This window comes from Cyanistes caeruleus, chromosome 14, assembly GCF_971803275.1.
Source record: "Cyanistes caeruleus chromosome 14, bCyaCae1.hap1.1, whole genome shotgun sequence".
NCBI classification, from domain to species: Eukaryota; Metazoa; Chordata; class Aves; order Passeriformes; family Paridae; genus Cyanistes; species Cyanistes caeruleus.
In genome coordinates this window covers 12,892,519-12,916,337 of record NC_141714.1, presented here as the reverse complement: position 1 = coordinate 12,916,337, position 23,819 = coordinate 12,892,519, and the positions used below count along the sequence as shown (strand labels likewise).

Below are 23,819 nucleotides of genomic sequence, written 5' to 3'. Positions count from 1 at the left end.
TTTCCTTCCCCTTCTCCCTGACGTGATTGGCAAAGGCAGTGGGAACCTGCTTTACTCTGATGTACGCCTGTAGAGGGAGCAGGGACACAGCCCGCAGCAGTGGATGGCCCCTGGAAGAGATGCACACCACGATATTCTACTGCAGGAACTGTGGGTTTGCACTTGCCAGAGTGCTGGGCTCCCTCATGCCAAATCCCAGTGGCCCCTGTGCCCATATCCCTCCCAACCCTTCTGTTCCTGGTGCAGGCAGTGTCACCAGGACACTATCAGGTTACACAGAGCTCCTGCAGCCTTGTTTGCATGGTTTCATTCACCTTCTGGCTAATTATAGCTGGGGTAGATTGAAGCCTCTCCTGGTGCCTCCCCATCTGGCACAGCATGGTTTGGTGAGCAGGTAAGGCACTGGCAGTGCATCCTGCTTCCCACCCACCTCCCTGTTCCCACCATGGCTCTGCACAGCCCTGACCATTCTGTGCAGCAGGGTCTGTGCAGAACCCCATCTGCAGCTGCAGGGCTTCCCCTGGATTTCCCCAGCACTCCACACAGGGGTTTGTGCAGGTGGTTTCTGTAGGTGCTTTGCTGTGCTCCAGAAGTGCCTGTATAAATGGATCCCATTTAACCCACATGCTCTTGCTCTCAGGTTAGCAACTTGCCTCGCTCCACTTGTCCATGCTGGTACTCCTGCAGTATACAAGTAGCTGAATTTTGGAGCAATTTATTCCAGCTGGATATTATTGCTGTGGTTCTACATCAAAATGAAACAACAATGCTCTTACAAATATTCATGTGCATGACCTTCAGACCCTTCTTTACATTACCATGATAAACACCCTGATGTGTTCTACAGTACAGCTTCCTCAGCCTTTTGGTTTTGCCCCAGTTACTCCCCCAGCCTGGAATTTTTCCCCAGGAGGGACCTGAAGAGCAGGCCACAGCACAGAAAGACCCCATGTGGTTCCTCTGGGGTCCAACAGAGGTCCTTTGACCTGGACTGGTTTTTGAGAGCTGCTTCCATGGGTGTCTGGTGCAGGGACACAGGTGATGCCCAGCTGGTCCTTGGCTCAGTGCATGCCCCTGGCACAGGCCAGTGGAGAGGGCTACAGCTTCCTTCCCTGCACAGATCCCTGAAACTCCCTGGGCATTTAAGAATGGGGGCCCTTTTGAGGAGCTCTGTTTCAACCTGCTCCTATTTTCTCACACCAGTAAGATGGCAGGGATGAGGAAGTGGGTTGTCCCAGTTGCTGCCAAGGCAAGAGCTCAGCACCTCCCACTTGCCTCCGAGTTTATACTGTGTCTCCTAAGTGGTGAGGGAAAATACAGTCTGGCAGCATGCCCATCCAGAAATCTGCAGGGTGGAGGAGGATGAGGATCAGAGTCAAACTCATTGGGTCAGGTAAGGTGAAGATGGGAACCTCACCTTCTGGGTCAGCTCCCATCCAGGAAGCTATTTTCACGGACACCTGCCCTTCTCACTACAAAATCACTCCGAGGAATGGTGCCATGTCCCTGCTAAGGTCGCATTCCCTCGAAAGCCACTCCACATTGGCCCTGCTGCCCAAAAGTATCCACTTTCCTCTGCTTTGGAGGGTAAAGGAAAAGAGGGAATGTGAACAACAACTGATGTCCTTTCCCAGCAGTAACTGTGACCCCAGTTAGTGGGGAGAGGCAGCAAAACTGATCACTCAGAGGCAGCTGGTGAAGCAAGGCCTCTCCCCGGTTGTTTGGCAGATATGTATCACATAACACCTGTGCCAGCACTGCCTTTGAAACCCATCTGTTTGTATGAAAAATAGTGAAAGAAAATAACCAAGTCAACCAAGGTGTTTGAGCACAAAAAGGAAGCTCAAGTCAATTAGCTTCCCTCTGATGCCTGAGGTGGATGGGGATTTGGGGGGGAGGAGTGATAAAACAGCAGATTAGCTGACTTTCATGCATTTGCCAGTCTGGCCGGTTCCACAGGATTTCTGGCTGCTGACATCACAGTGCTCCTCGGGGACCAGCCAACCTACTGTAGTTTTCAGGAAATGCCAAAGAGCTGGTCATTAGTGGTTTACTAATAGAATGTCACCCTTCCCCATCATCTCAGGCTTTCAAGCAGGGCCTGGGCACTCCACTCTGCCCTCTGCCCTGAGGGGCTTCTCATGTGCTTTACTACTTTAGGCTATCCTGGCAGAGCAGCCCCGAGTCCTTTCCTATTTATTTGTCCCATTGCACATTTATTTGTTCCTCTTGATCTGGCAGGAGCATAAATCATGTTTATATCGTCTTGACAAATGTTCCTCCAGGCACCAGCACTGGATGTCCACAATCCCATGAGAAGGCAGTGGTGCAGAGGTAACCTGCTGACTGTAGAGATGTGTAGCAGCAGAGGTGGCTTCAACCATGCCATCTACTGCATGACCACAGTACCCATCTTCTGCTGCTGGGAACCCTAAAGCAGAGTGTGGTGCATTGTCAAACATCCCAGAGTGGCTGGTCACAGGTCACAGGCTGCTTGGTCTTCCTTCCTAGAAAACAGAATCAGTTAAAACAAAAAAAAATCAGAGTAGTGGAAGCATCAGAGACTGGCTGTTCCCAGGGAGTAGGTGTCAAAGGTGACTGCAAGTGTCCTCTCAGCAAAAGGGAACATGAGATTTGCTGCTGATACTGGGTGACTATTGGGTAATACAGCCATGGGTGACTCTCACCCACTGAATTTGCTTTAAAAAAAAATAAATTCAGAATATGGATGTGCAGGCAGCTCCTGGTAGGTTCACATCACAAGAGCCCCAGCTGCTCCCTTCCCACCCTTGAGCTACATTTTACATTGCGACCAAAGCCCCTTCTGGTGCCTCTGGGTGCTTCTTGGTGTTTGGGTCAAGGATTGTGCATCCACAGCGGAGAAGGAGAAGAGCAGGGGAACTCTTACACAACAGCAGGAGGTTGGTGGGAGGCTGCAGTTCAGGGACATTCTCAGATGGAAGGTCCCTGTGCTCTGAGACGTTCTTGGAGCTGTTAATCCCCCACAGCAGACATCCCCCAGTTTATTCAAACAGTAGAAGGGATGTGGCCGCTAAAGCAGGCCCTAGCATTGGCCCGGGTAACCCTGGAATATGCATGCACTCCTCGGAGCACACCTGCATCCCCCCGAGCATCTCGCACGCCCATGAGCGCAGCTGCACACCCAGCCCTGGCGTGAATGCGGCGGGGGGCTAAGTGTGGGGGGCCAGGGGTAGCACGAGGGGTCCTGGATAAGCCCAGGGGGTGCAAAGCGCAGCCCGTGCTGGAGGTGACGGGCTGGGAAGGAACGAAGGACCCGGACAGACGCCGTTTGCGGGAGCCTCCTGCCACCCAGTGTCGGCTCCAGCCAGCGCCGCTCTCCGGGCTCCCCCCGCCCGGGGCTAGCGGGGGCTCAGCAGCCGAACAGCTTTCGAAACATCACTTTAACAAAAGCAAAACCCAAATCAACACTCCCACCCCTTAAAAAACGCCAGAAAATCAAACAAGTCCCCAAGACACACTTTCTTCCAATACCCCTCCAAACCCAGGGCCGTAGAAGCATCCCGAAGGTGTGCAGGACACGAGCCAGGTCCCCGCAGATGACACCGGCTCTGTTCCCCCACGCTGGCCGTGCCGTCTGGTCTCAGGGCTGGTGACAGTGTCACCCCCAGGCCTGTCCGGCCGCACTCAGGTCATTGGTCACCTTTGCGCTCAGCTGTGACATTTCCCCTTGTGCAAACCTGGTTTGATGGAAGTGCAGAGGACGGGCCGAGCGCTTCCCCTCCGCTCCAGAGTAAATTCTGGATTTCCGGCCACTTTCGGCTGACTTGGCCAAGTCCCCAGCAGCGACCCCACCCGCTGCCTTCTCCTTCCCGGGGTCCGGGCCGGCCCCCGACCGCCAGGGTCCGGCTTCCCCCTCTGGAGCGGGCGCCGAGCGGCGGAGCTCGGCCCGGGGAGCCCGCAGAGGAGGCGGCGGCAGCGGCCGGGCCGGGCCGGGCCGGGCCGGGCCGGGGAGAGCCACAGCCGGGCCGGGGAGAGCCGGGAGGGGGCGAGACCGCGGCGGGGCTGGGGAAAAGCGAATCCCCCGGGAGGGGCTGGGGGAAAGCGAATCCCCCGGGAGGGGCTGGGGGAAAGCGAATCCCCCGGGAGGGACTGGGGGGAGCGAATCCCCCGGGAGGGACTGGGGGAAAGCGAATCCCCCGGGAGGGGCGGCACAGCGGGACGGGCCCGCAGAGGGCGAGAGAGCGGCAGCGGGAGAGCGGCAGCGGGAGAGCGGCAGCGGGAGAGCGGCAGCGGGAGAGCGGCAGCGGGAGAGCGGCAGCGGGAGAGGAGGAGGAAGAGCAGAAGAAGTTACGGGTCGGTAGAGTCACTGCTGCTCCGCCGCAGCGCCGGGACCGCTTGTCCCTTTGTCCTTTTGTCCCCGAGACGGAAGATGCGTGCTAATGTTTTACAAGCAATTCTATGGGTGAAGGTATGGGTGTTAACATCTTTCAAACGGGTCTCAGTGTCTCTGCTGACTTTGGGCAGCAGGTTTCCCGCAGAGTCCAGACAGCTTGGCTCCTGAAACAGACACGGCTCTGCACGAGTTGGAGTTTCTGACAGGTTCAGGGGTGGAATATGTGGCAGGCGGTTCGGGAAGGTTGGACCTTCCTGGTGACCTCAGCCAGCGGGGAAAGGAAGAGGGCAAAGCTGTGGCCGGGAATTTGGGATAAAAGGAGGCTGCGCCCTCCGAAAGCTCGAGAAAGAAAACCCCGCGGGCGTGTACCCCAGTGGACTTTCTCCCTTTATTCGAATAAAATTGCAGGACTCCACTGTCTCTTTTTCGGACTTAAGCCTTTGTCGTTCGTGGATTAATTTTGCTGACATCCCTTTTTCTGTTTGTCCGGGGCCGGCCCCGGCCGAGGCACTAACACCGGCTCCCCAGAGACCCCTGCAAACTCCATCCCTGGAATGGCTCCAGGGCAGGTTGGATGCGGCTTTGAGCAGTCTGGTTTGGTGGAAGGTGTCCCTGTCCACGGGAAGAGGATTGCAACAAGACGATCTTTAAGGTTCCTTCCAACCCAATACATTCTGAGATTCGGTGATTTTGCACATGGGCCTCTTTTGCTGGAAGGACAATCCATTTGCAAGGACACAGTGAACCCAAAGTCCACATGGTACCAAAGAATTAAACTCTTCACTCTTCGATACCTTCTTACTCATCCTGGCTAATCTGCTTCTTCTTAAAGCCAAACAGAAATCAACCAGAGATCACAGGGCTGTTCCTCTATTTTGAGCAAATAATGACTCAGGTGTCTCTCACTGACTGAGGACCAGTCTCCCATACTGTTTATAGAAGGAATTTCCTTTACATATCCAATTTAGCATGGAAAAAAGGATCCATAAGGAGCTTCAAGAGGAACAATACATAAAAGCAGATTCTACTTATCAAACACACAACAATAGTATTAAAATGTAGGTTTATGGTCCCTTCCTCAGTATTTCCTAATTAAGTCTCCAGACTAATTTTGACAGATAAATTTGCAGCGCCCAACAAGTACAGATCACATGGAACAGACACAAGCACCCCTCCATCCAGTAATCCAACAATTGTACCTCATTTTATTCAGATAACTGAGACCTGGACATGGACATTGCAACCAGCTTCTGATTTATGTTTCACCACTCCCCTTTTGTGTTCTGAGTCGAGAGCAGTAGTGTCTTTGAGGCTTTAGTGAGTGTTCCTTAACCCATTCCAAGGCAACTCCCTCACTCCTATTCCCTTTGCTCTGACATGGAAGATTCCTCCCTGATCTTTTTATTTTCCCTGCAGCCCCTGAGGATCTGCAGGCACTGCCCAGCACCACTCGTGGGTTTTCAAGACTGTGGTGTCTGTGCTGTGGTGACCACTGGGGATGGGCAGTGGACAGGGGAGGGCTGTGAAGGGTGGGGGCTGTGGAACTGCTGGGGGAGGTGATGTGAAAGGGATGCTCTGGTGGCCTTGGCACTGCTGGGAATACTCAGGAGGATCAGTGGGGAGACCTTGCTGTGATGGCTCTTGGGGGGGACCAATGAGAAAATTGGAAAGCTGAGAGATCTGGTGGTAAATTGAGAATCATTGTACTAAGTAAACTTATAAAGAGGTTATTTTCAGTATAGTAAAGAAAAAAAAAAAGTTAAATATAGAACCACAAAATTTGAGTTCAGTTACTGTTTTTTCATCTTTGTGTTTGAGCTGAAATTGCAGCTGTAATGTATTGTAGAGTTTCAAAAATGAGGGATAAACACAAATCACTATGTACAATTATTCACTGACCTGGAACTTAGACCAGGGCTTTTTTTATTATTTTTACAGCATTCATGATTTCTGTGGTCAGTGCAAGGCATCATTATCCCATTTCCACAGTAGCTGTGTATGTTCTGGAAATTCTTTCCATATTACCTAATTTCTGAACTATAAATCAACATTCTATTTTAATTTACAAGTACTGTGAGATTTTCTGAATGCTTGTGAATATTTTCTAATGTCTTTTATTATATAGTGAGAAATTCACTATGCTCACTTCAGTGTCATGGCATTTCAAGGTGGGATCCCTGCTATTGTTTACAGGAAGTGAATGTTTTTGAGGATTTGTTGTAGTAATTTTGGCTCCTTTTGCAGAGCTGTCAAACCTAGAATGCATTCCTGATGACACAGATTAAGGACATTCTAGAGAGGGGTTTGTTACAGTGCCTATGATATGCCTGCTTGGAACATAAGTTATATATACACATTAAAAAAGAAAGTTGACATCTAAGGCATGAAATAGAAAGATGCTTCCAGGAAGGGAATCCCATCTTAACTTCAGTCACATGGACAGAGAAGAACCTGCAGCAGATACAGTAACATTTCATCAAATTAGAATAAAAAAAGGGTTAGGAATGTCTCTATCCATGGGATTGTTGAATCAGTCTGGACTACAAAAATAAATGTTACATTAGTGCCAGAAATTGCTGTAGTCTGTGTTCATTTCGTGCAGCTTTGTCACCCTCTAGTGCTCGTTTCCAAAAAGCTGGTGAGCCTGCTGTTACTCTCAGTAAATTTTTAGCTGTATGGACTGGTACAGGGTTTTTTAAGGAAGAATAATTTTTAGGAAAGAAGCTGATTGCTGGCCAGTCATTTGCCAGCAGTAACACAAGAAATTTTTAGCTGATGTGGGATCTAAACCAGGAACTCCTGATTCCTTGGCTAGTTTTAATCTATGAACCAGTCTTTTATCATGATTTAACTTCTTGAATAGAGTTTCTGAAACTTGATACACTAAGTACTGGAGAAACAATGAGATTTGTTGTGGTACAACTTCTTTTTGTGAAACACCCAAGAAAGATGGGATTTCTTCTTTCTTTAATTGTATGCTTTATGGTAGTTTTGATAACAGTTTTCCGTTGTTTAATTTAATTTAAGATGTTCAGTTCCTTTATTAATTATGTATTTATTAGGATATTAGTTGCAGTGAACTTCAGGCTCTTCCCCAGCAAATAGAAAAGTTGCAGTCATTTAAAGAACTAAGCATAAGAAGAAATTATCTCCACATACTGCCAGATGGTAAATTACTAGTCTTCATTTCTTTGATGTAAGAAATGAAGAAAACTGTTAAAAAAGAATGGATTCTTTGCTGTTGCTGTTGCTTCCCATCAGTCAGGTGGTTTCTAGCTGATTGAGTTGGAAAGCAGGTCCTGCACAATTCCCCAAAGAAACTCAGAGAGGGGTCAGGACTGAGATATTTTTCTGCAACCTGCTGGTGGTGACAAACCTTCAGTTTTACCAGCCTTTGCCCAGTTGTATCTTTGCTTCCAAAAGTAGCTGGGAGAGGTGAATGACATGAACAGTATATATATTGCTAGTGAAGTGTTTGCAGGACAGGCCAGTTTTAATGGCAAGTAAGTAAATTAAAATCTGAGCAGGTGATAAAAATAAACCCTGCAACTTACACAGCAACATGAGTGGGGCAAAGTGAAGTGACCCCATAGAGATCACTGTGCCAGCAGGAAACCCCCATGGAGCAAATTTCTAGAAAACATGCAAGGAAAGAGCTCTTTGGATACACCAGATAAAACATTGTAAAAGGAATCATTGTTTCCAAGAGCTAATTCTTTAAGGGTGGGTTTTTGTAGGTTTTTTTTTTTTAGTTTTTTTTTTATAAATATTTCACACCAGATGGATGCTCATAGAGAAGGGAAACCACCAAGGATGAGAAGGCAGCTGATGAACAAAGGCACACTGCAAACACAACGTGCTCTTCCACACTCCAGTCAGACCTGGAAACATCTCTGTCTGGGCAGCTGACAAGTGAAACCCAACCCAGGAGCAATTCTGTGGTTAATCCCCAGCCTGTGGTTAATCCCCAGCCCAGCCAGAGTAGCACATAAGTAAATGAGGTGAGCTGGTAGGGTGGGAGCCCTACAAAACTAATTGCAAAACCCTGTGTGTTACCAAGTTCATTCCAGCAGGTTGTTTTGCCAGCAAAGAGTTTCAGACAAACTCGTTTTTCTGCTCAAATGAAACAACAGCTTGTATTTGTTCTGCTCATTAAATATAAAATTAGAAATTCACGGAAGAAAGTCTTAGAAAAAGACTGTGTTGAGGGGGCCTCTGGAGGTCATTCTGTCCCTGCTCTGTTCAGAGCAGAGAAAGATGTGAAAGGGGCTTTCTTTTGAGCTCAGGGAACACATGGACCCCAATAAGACAGGGACCAAGGCCGTGCCCAGCACTTTGTCACAGCTCCCGTGGTGCAGCACCTGCTCCTGCAGGCTCTCACTCCCTCTGCATATCGCTTGTCTGTAATTCTTGCATGTACAAAAGTAAATGCTATTTCACCCTTCAAATGTTTTCCCCAAAGTGTCAGAGGAAATCTTCAATAAAAATACAAAGGTCACATTTTCCTGTGCCCTCTAAAATAAAATGACTGTAATATCTGAATTATTTACTATGAGCATGATGTTGTTTTATTTCCAGGTGCTTTCCCAGCCTACCCAGGGCTATTTTTCTCATGCTGCAGAAGCTCATGGCTCTTGCTGCTCCCAGATGGCACACACCAAGATGGGAACCCCAGGAGCTGCACAGGGAATTGCTGAAAACCAAAAAAAGCCCAGTTACAAGATTTTACCTTCTCCTAGGGTCATGATGGGTGCTGGCAGCTCTGAATCTCTTGGGGCCTGGAGATGACTGTCACTGTCCCTCCTGCTGTCTGCTGCTGTGGCACTGAGAGAGCAGTGAGATCTCAGAACTTGCCACTGGTTCCACACTCCTGGGACACAAACAGGAGCAAATGAAAGTGGCTGAACTGTCCTCTCTCCTGACTGCTGCATCCTGAAAAGCCAGATCATTTACTTTGGCTCTGTCCAGGCAGAGATTACTGACCCTTCAGCAATTCCCTCTCTGCTCTCACATGTTTTCAGTGCTGCTTGTGATTGGTTCAATGGGGGTTCAACCCTGTCCTGTATGCTCTGCATTCCTTATATTCTTATTCCCAACTGTTTAGCTTTTGCAAAACTTCTGCAGTTCTGCAGCAGAACTCTGCATTTAGGTCTCCCTTCCCTTCCCTTCCCTTCCCTTCCCTTCCCTTCCCTTCCCTTCCCTTCCCTTCCCTTCCCTTCCCTTCCCTTCCCTTCCCTTCCCTTCCCTTCCCTTCCCTTCCCTTCCCTTCCCTTCCCTTCCCTTCCCTTCCCTTCCCTTCCCTTCCCTTCCCTTCCCTTCCCTTCCCTTCCCTTCCCTTCCCTTCCCTTCCCTTCCCTTCCCTTCCCTTCCCTTCCCTTCCCTTCCCTTCCCTTCCCTTCCCTTCCCTTCCCTTCCCTTCCCTTCCCTTCCCTTCCCTTCCCTTCCCTTCCCTTCTTTCATATTTTCCTGTTGTATTTAGTGCTCCCTCACTGAATCTATTAAACCCTGGTCCCTTCCATGCATTTTGTATCTGCAGCTGGGATGTTTCCACCTGTTTTCCTGCTGTAGTCTCAGCATTTGGCTCAGTTTACTCTGCTGTCAGCAATCTGTGCGTGCCTCGATCCCCAGGCATGAAAGTGCCAGTTCCAGGAAGGAAAAACTCTTGATATTACAGCTTTGCTCAGGTTTTTTGCCCACTGATTCTCTCTTGTGTGTACATTGCCTGTCCAAGCCCTACAGCCTGAAGCTCAGCAGAGGGCCCCTCAGCAGTGTCTGTCCTGTATTAAATGTATTAAACACAAGGTGCTGCAGGCTCCAGCCTGTTTATTTCTGTGGGACAGCCACCACCACTTCCTACCCCCTGAGGTGTGCTCCTGTGTTCAACCCCTTGCTTTAAACAGAATTATGCCTCCCAGCAAGTGATTATTACTCTCTTAATACCCAGCCACACTCAATACCTGAGTCATGGCTGTCTTTATTTTCAGGAATAACCACACTCCATGCACATGTGTAATCAGTTTAGGGCTCTCTTATTTGTGCCTCCAGGACAAAGCCACTCAATGTGCCATCATGCTCACCACTATAGTGAGGATTTTTAAAGCTTACAGAGCACACATGACCTGCTAATTTAAAGGCTTTTCATCAGTGCAGAAAATAATAACCACCTCTCACAGAGGCCCATCTACCTGCTGAATTTCCAGCTTCTGTACCAAGCTAGTCTAATATTATCAACACTTGGAACAAAGCCCAAGAGGAAGAATTACTTTAATGGTGAACATATACATCCCTTCCTATCTCTCGAGCCTTAAACATAATTCAAAAAGTACTTTTCAAAAGAAAATATTCAAACTTTTATTTTTAATGTGTGACTGAGCAGAGACAAGACTTAAATTATTTGAACTGGAAAAAGGGAAAGCCATGAATGAAAAAGAAAAAGCATTTTACACTGAAGAACATGAACAATCTGCCACATGGCTGTCTCAGCACTGGGAATCAGTGTCTCTGGTATGGGGTATGCAGTTGTTACTGAAAAGTGTGCCTCTGAGCCACAGCCCCCTGACAAGTCACCAACAGTCTCTTTTTTGACTTCACTGAACCTTGGAAAATGCTCAGGGTGAAGGACAAATAGAGGTGAATTTCAACATGCCTTCTCTAAATGGTAATAGTAAGGTGAGATGACATAGAATTTGTTTTTAAGGACATAGTTTAAAATCTTTTAGGAGTACATTTTGTAAATGTGTTTTTTTGTAAAACCCTACAGGAGCCGATTTGGTAAAAGTCTGCCAAATCTGAAGCTCATGAAAGCAACTGGAAAAATGCTATTCCATAGGTATATGTGCCTGTACTCACCTGTGCATACAAACTTGTGCACATAAGAGATGGTGTCTGTAAAATTTTTGTGTAGATGGTTCTTTGAGGTGATCAAAGATCATAAAATTCAGCAGATTTCTATATATTTGGGAACAGCTGTACCTTCCTTATTCCTCCACTTCTTGAGCTGATGCCTGGCGATTCAAAGGGCTCACTCAAATGTGGCAGCTGCTCCTCTCTTACAACCAGGAACAGGATTCCTGAATTGTCTCCAATTTTATTGCTGTTGTCCAAGCCCTCATTAAAACAGTTAGGTCCTACAAAAATAAATTCCTATTTTAGTGTTCTTCAAAACTTGATTTATGATTACAGTGTTGCAAATTGAATACAAGTCAATTTATTATAAGAATATTTATATAAATACTGATATAAGAATCACATTAATTTATTCCAGAAAAGGAAATAATTTTTTCCTAATATTACATTATTTATCTTTCCAATTTCTTGCTAACATTTTTATTCTGTGTAAGATTGACAAACACATAATTTGGTTTGAAATAATATAGAAGAGAAAAGCCTTCCTCCAATCTGATTCTTTATAAAGCCAGGAACACTCACATTAAGAAACCTGTCAATCTGAGCTCTCATTGTTGTGAATTAACTGGGAAATGGGAAAAGCCTTTTGGTACAAACACACAAGTGACTCCAACATCCATAAGCCAACCCCACAGTAACCTGGAACAATTCTAAGTGCCCACATTCTAGCACTTGGCAAGAGGAGACTTATCACCCTGAATCTAAAAACCTTCTGCTGTTGTTTGAAATATTGTTTTTCTCTGTTATTTTGCTTTTGAGTGTTTAAGATATTGTTAGTTTTCTCTGTTCATTTTTCTTTTCTTTTTCTCTTTTTTAAAAAGACAGACAGGGTGAGATGTTGACCTGAGAATCAGGCTTTTCAATGTTGTTTTCATAATTTCTAGCCATTTTCCCAGGAAAGTAACTATAAACATAGGTGTTTATACATTCCATTAAAGATTTGCCTTATGATGGACGTCTCTCAGGGCCAGTGTGGTTGAGAAGGTGGTGGCCTGACTATCCAATCCCTGGTCATGGTCAAAAACCTATAAATACCGAAAGAACAAATAAACTTTTCTTCTTCTTTCACCACACCTTGAGCTGCATCCATGTGAATCATTTTGTGTCTGACAGTGACAGAGACTGAACCATAATTTTTATTTTTATTTTTTTTTTTTTTTTGTTTTTGATTTTTTTTGGTTTTTTGTTTATTTTCAGCTTGACATGGCCTTACTTACTGCCTATACTGAAGAGGCCACCAGGGCACACCTGCAGGGAGCAGCTCCCAAGCAGCACATTGGGGTGCTTCACTCCTTAAACTGGAGTGCTGCCTGGAAAAGGCACAAAACCACAATGCAGTTCACAGGCTCTGCGGGGCCAGCAGTTATTTCATTTGCAAATGTTGTCCCTTCACTGCAGAAGTTCAGTTGTGCAAATGTTCCTCTCTTGACGAACACTGAATTTGGCAAACTGTTTCTTTTTGGCCAGATATGGTCTCACTGTGTTTAATGGCCTTTTGGTTTTTATTCCTCTTTCTGTCCCTTGAAGTTGCTTTTTCCCTGTCTTGTTCCCTTCAGCCACCACCCTGGGCCTGTCCCTCTCTTGCCTGCTTGCCAGCCCAGTCTCTGGTGGGTCAGCAAGCCTTGCAGCACAGCTCTCCTGCACCCTGGGGAGGGCATCTCTGCAGCAAGAGCCTGAGCTCAGCTCCCTGCTCTGGCTCTTCCATCAGGGCAATGGGAGGGGCTGATGCAAAAGGCAGCCCTGGCTAGAAAGTGCTGTCCCTGTCAGTCTGTCCCTGCTGGAGAGGCTCTGCCCAGCTGTGCCCTCAGGCAGGGCTCAGCCAACACAAATCGCTAATGACACAGCATCAGCCTCCACGGGAACCCCGTGTCACCCACCAGCTGGGCACCAAGGCTGCTTTCTGACTCTGTGCCTCTAAAATGCAGTATTATCAGTGAATATTCTTTCCCTTAAGCCCCTGGCAATTCACAGACACGTGCTGTGTGCTCTCTCACTCACCTCTGTTCTAGGAGAGTCTCTGTGTGTCTCCCTGTCCCCTGCCTGGAAGCTGATCCAGCCCTCTGGTCACCTCTGCAGCTCTGATAATTCAGCCTGAGACAGCAGGGCTGAAGCAGACACCACATTTGAGACAGATTTATAGGGAGGCTCTGCTTTGTTTTCTGTTCCTCTCCTAACAATTCCTAACATTCCAGTTGCTTTTTAACCCAGAATAGCCACTTGGAGTAGGAAATGGAAAGGCACTGTTCTCTTGGTTTCATGGAACAAGTTTCCAGGGAACATTTTCTGCAGAAGCCAATGTTGCAGCCCACATATGGGTGGGAGAGAGGACTCCTAGGAAGGCTGGCTGCAAGAGGATGTGCCCAAGGGTCTGCTTCCACAGCTAAGATGACGTTTAGTGTTTTCTTAGCTTTTCATGGGATGTCTGGTTTGGTGCTAAAAGCCACCTTTAATGAGCTTCACAGATGGGAGAGAAGGCCAGTGCTCACTCCAAACCTCTCTGTTTGTCGATTCTGGATGATTTCAGTGTCATATGACCAGTGGATGAAGTACCTCAGGTTAATCCCCAGAATTCTGGGGCACTCATTGCCAGACTAGCACAGGGCAGGGTCCCAAAATAGTGCCCTTGGAGGAGCAGCATGGCAGGAGGGGCTTCAAGAATAACAGGTGTGGTTTGGAGCAGACCCATCAGTCCACTCCATCCTGGAACCAAAGCAGTAGCCAAGGAATCCCTCCCAGGGGCTGGCATTCTGCCCCACATCGAGGGGGGTTCCTGGTGCTGGTGTTTGTCAGGTTGGCTGCACAGCAGAGTCAGGCAGGGCAGGAGCTCATGGCCCAGACTGGAAGGTGCAGGGAGAAGTGTCAGAGGAGCCTGCTGTCAGCAGCAGGAGTTGTTGGTTTTTAGGGGTCCTTGGAGGCATTCAGACAGCCACAAACCACAGGCATGTATTAAACAGAAACCTGAGACCCAAACAGCATCTCAGGCACTGCAGTCCCTTCCCTCTGGAGCTGGGACAGGCTGAGCTACAAGGAGAACGTTTTCCAAATAGCAACCAGGTAGAAAAGTGCCACAAGAGGCTGAGAAGATATTGCTTTATATTGGGAATGGTGAAGCACAACACGTACTCACTTCTGGCTTGCAAAAGGGGGCAAGTTTTGTTATTCCAGATCTTCTTTTATAGACAGGTCTGAGAAGGTCTGAGAGGTCATTATTGGTCATTAAACCAACACATCACCATCATTGGTCAATTGGAACACCACCCCTAGACTGTTTCTGGCAAGTAAATGACAAGGATCCAAATAACACCTGCAAAGGTTGTTCTCCTTCTCCAAGGACTGTTTGGACTCCTATGATTTCTCAGGCCACACTTTCTCAGGCCAGTGTGAGAAAGTTATGTGACTTGGTTTCACACAGGCACTGTGCTCCCTGCCTGCTTTCTCGCATTCAGCATCCATAAGAGGAGACCAGAAAACCCCCAGACTGAAATGTCAGAGGTGGCCTAAACTGGGCCCCAGACAGCAAAGCAGCCTGGAGAGGGGAAACAGGCTGTGGCAGGTGCCTTGTCAAGTATCTCATTTCCAGACATCTCATACAATTTCTGAACAAACCAGAGGTCTACCTCAGCACAGTGCTGGCTGAGAAGGGGATTGAGGAAAGGGCTGCAAGCCCAAAGGATTCGCCACCATTTCCCATAGGACCAGACCAACAAACAGCACTCTCAGACAGCACCAGGCAATCCCAGTCCCTCCAATTCAGGTGTTGCCATGGGCAGGATACCCCATTTTCAAGGCCATCCCTGTTCCAAAACTGCATTATCTTTGCCAGGAACCAGTGCCCTGCACTAGATTCAGAAGCTTTGTACCCTGGAAAAGGGATACCCTCTTCCAGAGCTCAGCCAATGGGCCTTGAACTTCCATGTGCAAGACAGTTTTTCTTTTTTCCCATTGCAAGGTTCATTTGCTGATGTGCTATTCCCACTGCTCATCTGGATCAACTCTGGACACTTTAATAGGCAACATAACATAAGGTGCTAAAATGTGGAGGCAAGAGGAACAGAAAAACCAGATTTGGAGAATCTTCAAGACCTGAAGTTTAGCATTTAGTCTTAAGCCATGTTCTAAAGCAGTTCTTTCCTACTTGTGTCAGGTCTACTGCCAGCTCTTAAGATTACACTGGAAATCCCAAGATGGTGCAGCTAAAACCCCAGCTCCTGAAGGCAGGTCAGGAGGTGAAAAATCTCAGCTTTCCTGTATGAAAAAGTCCATTTGCAATGCTGTGGCTGTGCCATAAAGACCATGACCTAAATGTCTGCTTCAGCTGCTCCAGGCAGAGAACTTCTGTCATTCTTGCCAGGAGTCTTCCTAAACCTCCTGGAGCCTACTGTGTTACTGACAGCGGCAGGAACTGCCTTTTTATCCTTCCATTGACTTTCCTTGGAGAAACAAGGGCCTGCTCTGAAGACCTTTTTTTAGCTTCAGTTTTCCAGCCCAAAGGAGTTTGTGGCCATCTCTGCCTGTCCCTGAGGCAGCCTGATCCTCTGCTGAAATGGCTTTCCCCTCCCCACTGCCCTGTGTCCTCCAGGAGAGTCTGCTGCCAGAAGTCCCTTCTCAGCCTGCATTTTGCTGACCATTTGCAGTGTCCTCTTTCATGACAGTTCTCCAAGCCCTATTAAAATCCCTTTTTCAAACCCACAAATGGAAAATTCCCACTCCTGCCATCCCATTCTTGAACGCACCATAGCTGAATAAGTTGCCTTACCCATGAGGCATGAGATGGGCTATTGTTTTAGATGGACAGCCCTAATTTGAATTTTTCAGACCTTCATGCAACTCCCTACTCCCTTCAGGATCACACCACGGAGCACAGCTCTGCTGGGAGCACAACCACATGGTGCCAGCAGTCAAGGCAGCAGTATTTAATACCAGCCCCTTCTGCACCTCCCTAAGTCATCCTTGCCAAGGGGGAATCTGCAGGAGCTCATGGAATTCACGAGACCTCTGGGCCTGCAGAGAGCATGCACCCTAAAAATGCAGATTTTCCCCCTTCCCTAGACCTGGCACAGTGATTCATCTGTGCATTTGCTTAAAGGATTTCACTGTTGACCAATCCAAGGTTTCTTTGTTGACCACAGTTAATTTTGGTATGCAGAAAATGCTTGGGTAAGGACAGGGATCTAAACTGCATTTTCAGTGTCTGTGAGCTGCCTGCTGTATATTAACAACAGACTAAAGCAGCTGAGGCTCAGTTTCCATCACTACAGTTCTGTAGTTACAACACTTCTGTGATATGAAAAATAACTTGTGGAAAAGCTCACCTGAGGCAGGACTGAGCTGAAACATCTTCAGAGCTCTGGTCTATGGATTTGTGGGATCCTGTGGGTTTCTCAGCCTGCATGGACTGAAGCTAGGGAAGAAAACATGGTCTGACATGCGACCAGCCTTGGCTGTAGGATACGTGGCACTGCTGAGGGTTTTCTCCGTGTAGGAAAGATTGAGGCCAAATATCTTTATTTGCATGTCAGTGGTGATGGAAGTTGCTTGTGTGCAACAAAAAAAGAGCACAGTCCAAACAGCTAGAGACTGATTTACTATTTTTGTTTTTGCATAAGCCTATGAATTGTCCAGAACTTGCTCTTTTTTCTGAGAAACTGCTGTAATTTGCAAAAAATGTGACCGATTCCACCTCAACACAAGAAAGATGCAAGGGAGGCAGATTCCTCAGGGATTTCAGTTCTTAGAGAAGAAAACAGGCTTTTAAGAGTTTACCAGCTCTACACCATGGGGGAAAAACATGCATTTGTTTCTTTTGCTGATAGTGATGAAAAGGGAAAGGATCACTGGGAATGTGCCCTGCTTGGATCTTAACATCAAACAGTTGACAAGGGCTGGGGAAGATGGAGGGACTGCAAGAGGAAGGGGAAAAGAGACAAAACCCTGTTGGAGCTGCAGAGGTTTTTTCTTTGCTCAAGGCACAAAGCTTGCCTCTGTTTTGTATCTGTGCTCCCTGATCACCTCCTCCCAGGCTAGGAAACCCTGGCAGCAGAAAGGAAGCTGGTGAGACAGGGGCACTTGGCACCCCTCCATGGCTATGAACTGCTGGAGGGTGCATCTGAGTGTTAGCAAGCACCAAAGACACCCTTGTTCCCAGGGTCTCCCCAGGCAGGGGATCCCCAGCCCTGCCCAGGAGTTTGGATGACCCTGCTTGCTGCAGCTCGTGCCTGCAAGCCCTGCTAAGCAACCCCAGTGGGGAAAAAACCAAGCATTTTGGGTTGTGTTTCTACAGCAATCCAGAAAGAGACTGACAGGTACAGCTACACCTGGGCTGATTCTGGGGATGCCCTGGATTTTACAAGGCATTGTATTGTAATTGCATTTAGAAGCACTTTGATCCATCCTGTTAAGTGTGTGTGGTCATGGATCTGTGATGCAAATGAGCACTCCAGCACTTCTGAAGGGAAAAGGCACTTCTGTCTACTGCATACAAGATGTTCTGGTAGTTAGATCAGCCCCAGCAGTCCTCATTAAAATAGACACTTATTGCAGAAGGTTGAAAACAGAATGATAACAGAATGCAACCACAAACAGAATGAAAATGTAGCAACTTCCACCCAGCATCTATCTTTAATGCAAGGTTCTATCTCCTAATTAGAGCCTCCAATCACATATTCCTATGTATGGTTGTCTTTGCTTGAAAATAGGCAAGGTGGTATGGTATTTAGAAAAGTGCATTTTTATATTATTTTGAAATTAAAAGCTGATTCCTTGCTGAGCTGCTCCCTTTCTAGGGCCAGCCAGGAAAAAGTACTCAAAATGTCATGAATTGATGTCTAACTGATATTCTGGTGGGATAGGGCAGGATTTCACCAGGCAGCTGCACAAAGCTCAGGAAGAGCCAAGACAGAGTTTTTCCTCTTTCTGAGCTGTCCTGCTATGGTGTGCACACAGACCACAGCTGCTGCCCACAGTTCACCTCCTTTGGTGAGCTCCCCCCCTGCTCCTCTGCTGTTGACCCATCCTTGTGTCAGCTGTGAGGACTTCACCTCTCCAGCTCCTGTGCAGCAGCTCCTCATCCCTGGGCAGGGGCAGTCCCTGCTGCAGCACAGTGCTTGCAGTGTCCTGACAGAGGCAGAATCAAGCTCACAGCACAAGGGCCATGGCTGCTGCCCACCTGGGCTTGTCTTGTCACACTCCACCAGGGTGACTGCTGCCACAGAGGGGTTTGCTGTGCTGGAGCCATCAGAGCCCAACTCCATCCCGGATCCATGTGCAGAAAACCCTTGCATAAGTCTCCAGGTCAGCACTTGCTCCATCTCACCAGGTGTCCTTGGTATATTTGCCTGGTTGCTGATTTATAACTGGAAAATTTCCTGCTCATCTGAGGATTTTGGCTGCCTCAGGGCCAGGGGCAGATCCTCTGTTATCTCAGCTGTGGATGTCCTGCTCTGCTCAGCCACACACACTGGCAATTTCCAACCACATAAATCTGGAGGGAGGTAGAGCCAAGAAAGAGCCTGAAACTGCTATCAGAACAGTTAGTGAACAGTTTGTTCACAGATATTCACGATTCCCAAAGAGGTTTCCATCAGAGAGAGGTGGTGGAAGGGATGTGGGGGGTTATTTCATCACAGACTACACCACTTGATAGCTTGCAATAACCTGCCAGCAAAACACTGCTTTTCCTTGAATGCCCTCCTTTGGTTCTCTGGATAGCAGCCATCACCTATGAATAAAATCCTTACAGAAGACAGCTTGAACCAGGAATCAGGGAACCATTCCCTTGAACCAGGAATGGGAATCCTGAATTTCATTCCATTTTGATCGCAAACATTTTCAGCTGTTCAGGTGAACTTTCCCCTTGCCCTTGAGGAGAACCAGAAATGTTTTTGTGAAAATGTGTTTGTCAAGAAGCAATCACTGCTGGGAATAAAGGAAGTAAACATTTCTATAGGGTTTATTTATTGCCCCAGAACAGAAGTGTTCTGGTAAGATAGAGGACATTCAGTCTTTTTTTAGATTCGTTTGTATACATTAAATCAAGTCCCAGAATAATTCAACAATTTATGTGTTCCTTTCCACATCCTATCAGTCTTTGCAGGTGCCATTATAACAGGCCTCTCTTCCAAGAGCCACTATTGTCTGCATCCATCTCTCCTTCCCAATGGCTATTGGGAACTGTAAGCTGTAACTCTGGACACAGTGAAAGAAAATCTTTAAAATGTTTTCAAAGAATAGTCAACAAATTATAGGAGTTGATGTGACTTGTTTGTCAGGGTTGGATGGGCTGAGAGGCCCTGCTCAGAGGTGCTGCATCATTTTGCAGCAGGGATGAGTTTCATCCTGCCCAAACTTGGGTGGACACCTTGAGAAGCCCAAAAACGACTGCTGTTTCTGCCCACAGCCATGTAAACACTGCCTTTTCCACAATCCAGGCCCAAACTGCTGCTGACTGCACTTGGGCCAAACTGCTGCACTGCCACACTGCAGTGAGGGGCTCCCCTGGAGCAGGGGAAGGACTGGGGGCACCACCTCAGGTGGAAAGTGAGTGACACATCACATTTACAGCACCACAGCCTCCTGTGCCTGCTGCTCCTCAGGGTCACCTGGTGCCTGATGCTGATGGATGAGGAGCACATTCGGCTCCTGTGTCTCTCAGCAGGTGAAGTGACACCCGAGGGGAGTCCCTCCTTCATCCTGCCTGCAGCAGATCTGCCAAGGACTATGCAATTATGCAGATGAGCAGGTAAAAGGGCACCTGCAGAACATATTTTGGGCTAGAGACTTTAGTTTCAGACTGGTTTTTGCTCTGCATTCCTTTAAGCCCTGCAAAAACTGTGATGACTTTCTGGTTTTCTACCAGCATTTGTATTTTTTTTAAAGACATTAAAATAGATCTGACCATAAGCCCAGATGTACAGACAACAAGAACTTTGCATGTGTCAGGGTTCCAGGAATAGATCTAATTTTTGTGTCATTTTAAACCATATTTAAACAAAGATGTTTCTGAATATCAACTGGTCAATGAGAGCTCTTTGGTTCAGTCTTGCTGAGTCAGATTAATCATCTTTACTAAGCTATAGAAATTCCTGATAAGTTTTTTCTCCCCCTCTTCTTCCCCCCAGACTTTTTTTTTTTAACTCAGCATTCCCAGAAATTGCTGGTTGCTTTTTAAAACAACTGACAAAGTAAAACCCACACAATACAAGAGCACTAAAAGACAGTTCCATGTGTTATTTTGCCCTATTTGCTTAAATCACATTAGCACTGTCAAAGAATTCTACTCCCTGCCCTAAAAAGTTACAACACCTCAGCCTTTGTGTTGTTCACTTGAGTTTTTACTGCAAGATGGATTCCACCTCGAAACTGATTGTGCCCAGTGCTGCCCTTTGCTGGACTTTATGCTGCCTTAGCACTGAATGGATCAACAAGTGCATGTTAAATGTTATCATAAGAGCTGAATTGTAAAGTGGTGAAATCATCTGAAAGCGAAACAGGCCTTAGAGGCACAGCACAGCTCATGTTCATTAGAGCAAGTTCAGTCAAAAATATCCTCTTGATATTTGCCAAGAAAATCTGTTATTTTCCAGAAAACACAAAAAGCCGAAAACAAAGGGTATTTTTCATCATTAGCTCCTGTCCTTTTTGTTGCATGTTCTCTGTTCCAACCAGGCAGTGCAGAGTGAAAACTCCACAGAAGAATTAAAACAAATGGGTTGAAAATATTTTTCAGGCTCTTAAAATAGAAATACCCATTAAGGGCAGAGACCTCTCAGCTTCTGCAGAGGTCCAGGGCATTGGAGACAGCTGGAGGGGTCCACTGGGTGCTGCTGTGCTTGAATGACCTCTTTCTCCCCAGACTTCCCCAAACACTCTTTACCCAGAGCCACAGTCAGCTTTGCTGCTCAGTCTCATTTTGCTCAGAAGTGCAATTCACTGTGCAGGCAGGGCAAATAAAGCCCCTTGTGTGCAGCCAAATAATTTGTAATTTATTTTCAAATCATTTTCTGTCTTCAGCTGCCACTGTGTGCTATATTGGCAAATTCAATGCATTCATTCACGTTATCCTGATGAACATGTCAGCAGATTTGGGAAAGCAAATTTGTTTCTTCTCTGCCAAAGCCAACCAGTGCATGCCTGTGTTTTCCTTTCGACACAGAAGTGTGGTTTTCTGGGATTTACCAACAGTTACTGAGCAGGATTTCAGTCCCCATTCAAGTTCTTTCTATTTCTGGACCTAGAATTTGACAGTAACATTTGGTCAGCTTTGAAAGCCTGATTTTAACTAAAAAATTTCTTATGTTGTCAATTAGAAGCTTAATTTCTTGTGACTGCTGCCCAAATGAACATGTTTTACATTACTTACATTGTATAATTTACTGTGTATCAGTCTTAAGTTCTACAGTGTCTCTCTAAGAAGCTACATAAAACCTTCTTTATATCTCTATCTTATCTACTACAGCTAATTCAGAATGAAACCTGCAGCTGTCTGTATTGTGCTCCTTGCAGACTGAGCTGTTCTCCTGCCCTGCCAGCACGAGGTGCCTCCCTGAGCCAGAACTGTCACCAGAGAGAGCAAGAAAAGATCTCTCCCCAGATGTGTCCTGGGAATGATCATCCACCAGCCCTGCTCCTCCTGCCTTGCACCAGCCCAAATCAGATCAGAATCTCACACTCCCAATATAACACCCAGACAGACATCTTCTGCTTTGTTCTGTAATATGATGCACCCAAGGGACTAATTAGGCATTGTTTGGACGCTAATTGCTTGGCAGCCCTGTTTGTCTTCAGATGCCTTGTTACAGCAGTAGCTTGAGTTTATTTATCTAATCCATGGGAGGCAGTCGGGTAGCAGCCAGGTCTGCCGGGAGGTGTTCCACTGCCCCTGCAGCATCCAGGGCAGAAAATAATGCATGAGATGCAGGTCTCTGTGTACAAAGAGCTTTTCCTGCCTTGCCAAAGGCATTTGGGATCCATGGAGCTACAGCTTGTGGCATGGGAGATGCTAGACTTGCCTCGGGAAGGTGATGTTGTTCAGGTGGAGCTGCAGAGTCACCCTGAGAGCCCAAGGGCTGCAGTCAGAGCATGAACTGAAGAAAGAACCAAACGTGGCTTGAATAAGGAAACTCTGTATGGGTGGAGATGCACGGTATTAACTGCATCATTAGTGTGGAAACTTTGTTTAAAGCCAGTAAGACTTCCTTTAAACAGGAAGACTGGAAAGGCTGAAATGCCAAATTCCTGTGGGAGAGAAACTGTAACCTCTCTAACTCTGCTGCTATCTCTGTGAGAACTGTACCAGGCAAAGTTTGGTTTTCCCAACACATGGATCAACATGTGTGAGGTTCCAGGGGGCAGAGCAATTTGGGCTTTCTGCTCTGCCTTGTGATCAACACAGACTAAAGCAGGCCCAGTGAAGTGCTCCAGACAGTGTGTTCTGGCTGAAGTTTGTGTCTCAAACAAGCTGAATAAGGATGGTTTCCCATTAAACCCAGGCCCCCAATCACCTGGGGTCACACAGGGGCTTCTGGGCAGGAGCAAATAAAGACCACTGCTTAAATTCCAGACCAGCAGCTCTTCTAGGGAACCAGTTTCTTCTATGTACATCTTGAAGATTTTGGCTGTGCCATGTGTATCTCTATTGAATGTATGTGTTTAGATCCACTTATCACTTTTCTGCTGCTGCAAACTACAGAATAAATTTTAGATGACATGTGCTGCAGAAGCCAAACAGGAAAGGGCAAATTTCCTATGGCAATTACTTCTAATCAGAGATTTATGCCAGCATCCTCGAGAATTATCTGAAATAATATTTTGAGGGACTTTAATGATCAGAACTGAGTTGCTCAGAATATTTTCCTCAGGGAAATCAAAGTGTCTCATAGCAACAGACCTACCACCACTAATTCCCCAAGCTTACTGATCCCCTGCTCCTCCAAGACCTGCATCTGCCATTCAGCAACATTTACCTGGTGGAGAAAGGTACACTGGGTCAGGAACTGAATGGGTTTAAGGAATTCAGGATAATAAATAAAAAATCACAGAGGCTGTATGCTATGCTAGATCAGGGAGAGTTGAAGCTGCTTTTAATATACACTATCAATATCCAAATAAATTATAAGTCTTAGTGGATTTGTCACTTTCTTGGCTAAACAATGAAAAATTGGACAAAATCCAAATATTGATCCAGAACATTATTTGCTTCTATTGAACAAACAAAAACACGTATTTTGTTGGGAGGCCATGACTGAATTATCCTGTTACTTTTTTTTTTTACAAAATCTTTTCCCCCAGTCTTGCCCAGCATTTGTTTTCAAAAAGAAAGCAAAAGTGATTATTCTAAACAATAGACTTGCTAAACATCATCTTAGTATAGGAGTTTGAGTTTCAAATTTTGTTGCTGAACTTTATGGCCAAGCCAGGCTTACTATTCTTGAACAAAATTGTCGCTTTCAGGATTTTGTTTTGCTTTTTTCCCAGTTGTGAATATGAAATTCTTCCACTTATCTGCACAGGAAAATACAAGCTTTTCCTTAGTTGGTAAAAA

At 46.6% G+C, this 23,819-nt stretch overlaps 2 long non-coding RNA genes across 3 annotated transcripts; both read right to left on the bottom strand.

The window, feature by feature from the left end:
- Positions 1-699: 699 nt before the first annotated feature.
- Positions 700-13,405, bottom strand: LOC111928639 (uncharacterized). Of its 2 annotated transcripts, none has more exons than XR_002864228.2 (4): positions 13,280-13,405; positions 11,225-11,502; positions 9,105-9,245; positions 700-2,507 (listed from the first exon to the last, which is right to left on the bottom strand). It is a non-coding gene; the product is annotated as an uncharacterized LOC111928639 (long non-coding RNA). The 2 variants fall into 2 exon arrangements; XR_002864227.2 differs by lacking the exon at positions 700-2,507 and adding an exon at positions 5,284-6,826.
- A 4,410-nt stretch (positions 13,406-17,815) lies between these two features.
- LOC147650568 (uncharacterized) lies at positions 17,816-21,930 on the bottom strand. The gene is made up of 2 exons (XR_015276298.1): positions 21,639-21,930; positions 17,816-21,509 (listed from the first exon to the last, which is right to left on the bottom strand). It is a non-coding gene; the product is annotated as an uncharacterized LOC147650568 (long non-coding RNA).
- Positions 21,931-23,819: the final 1,889 nt, after the last annotated feature.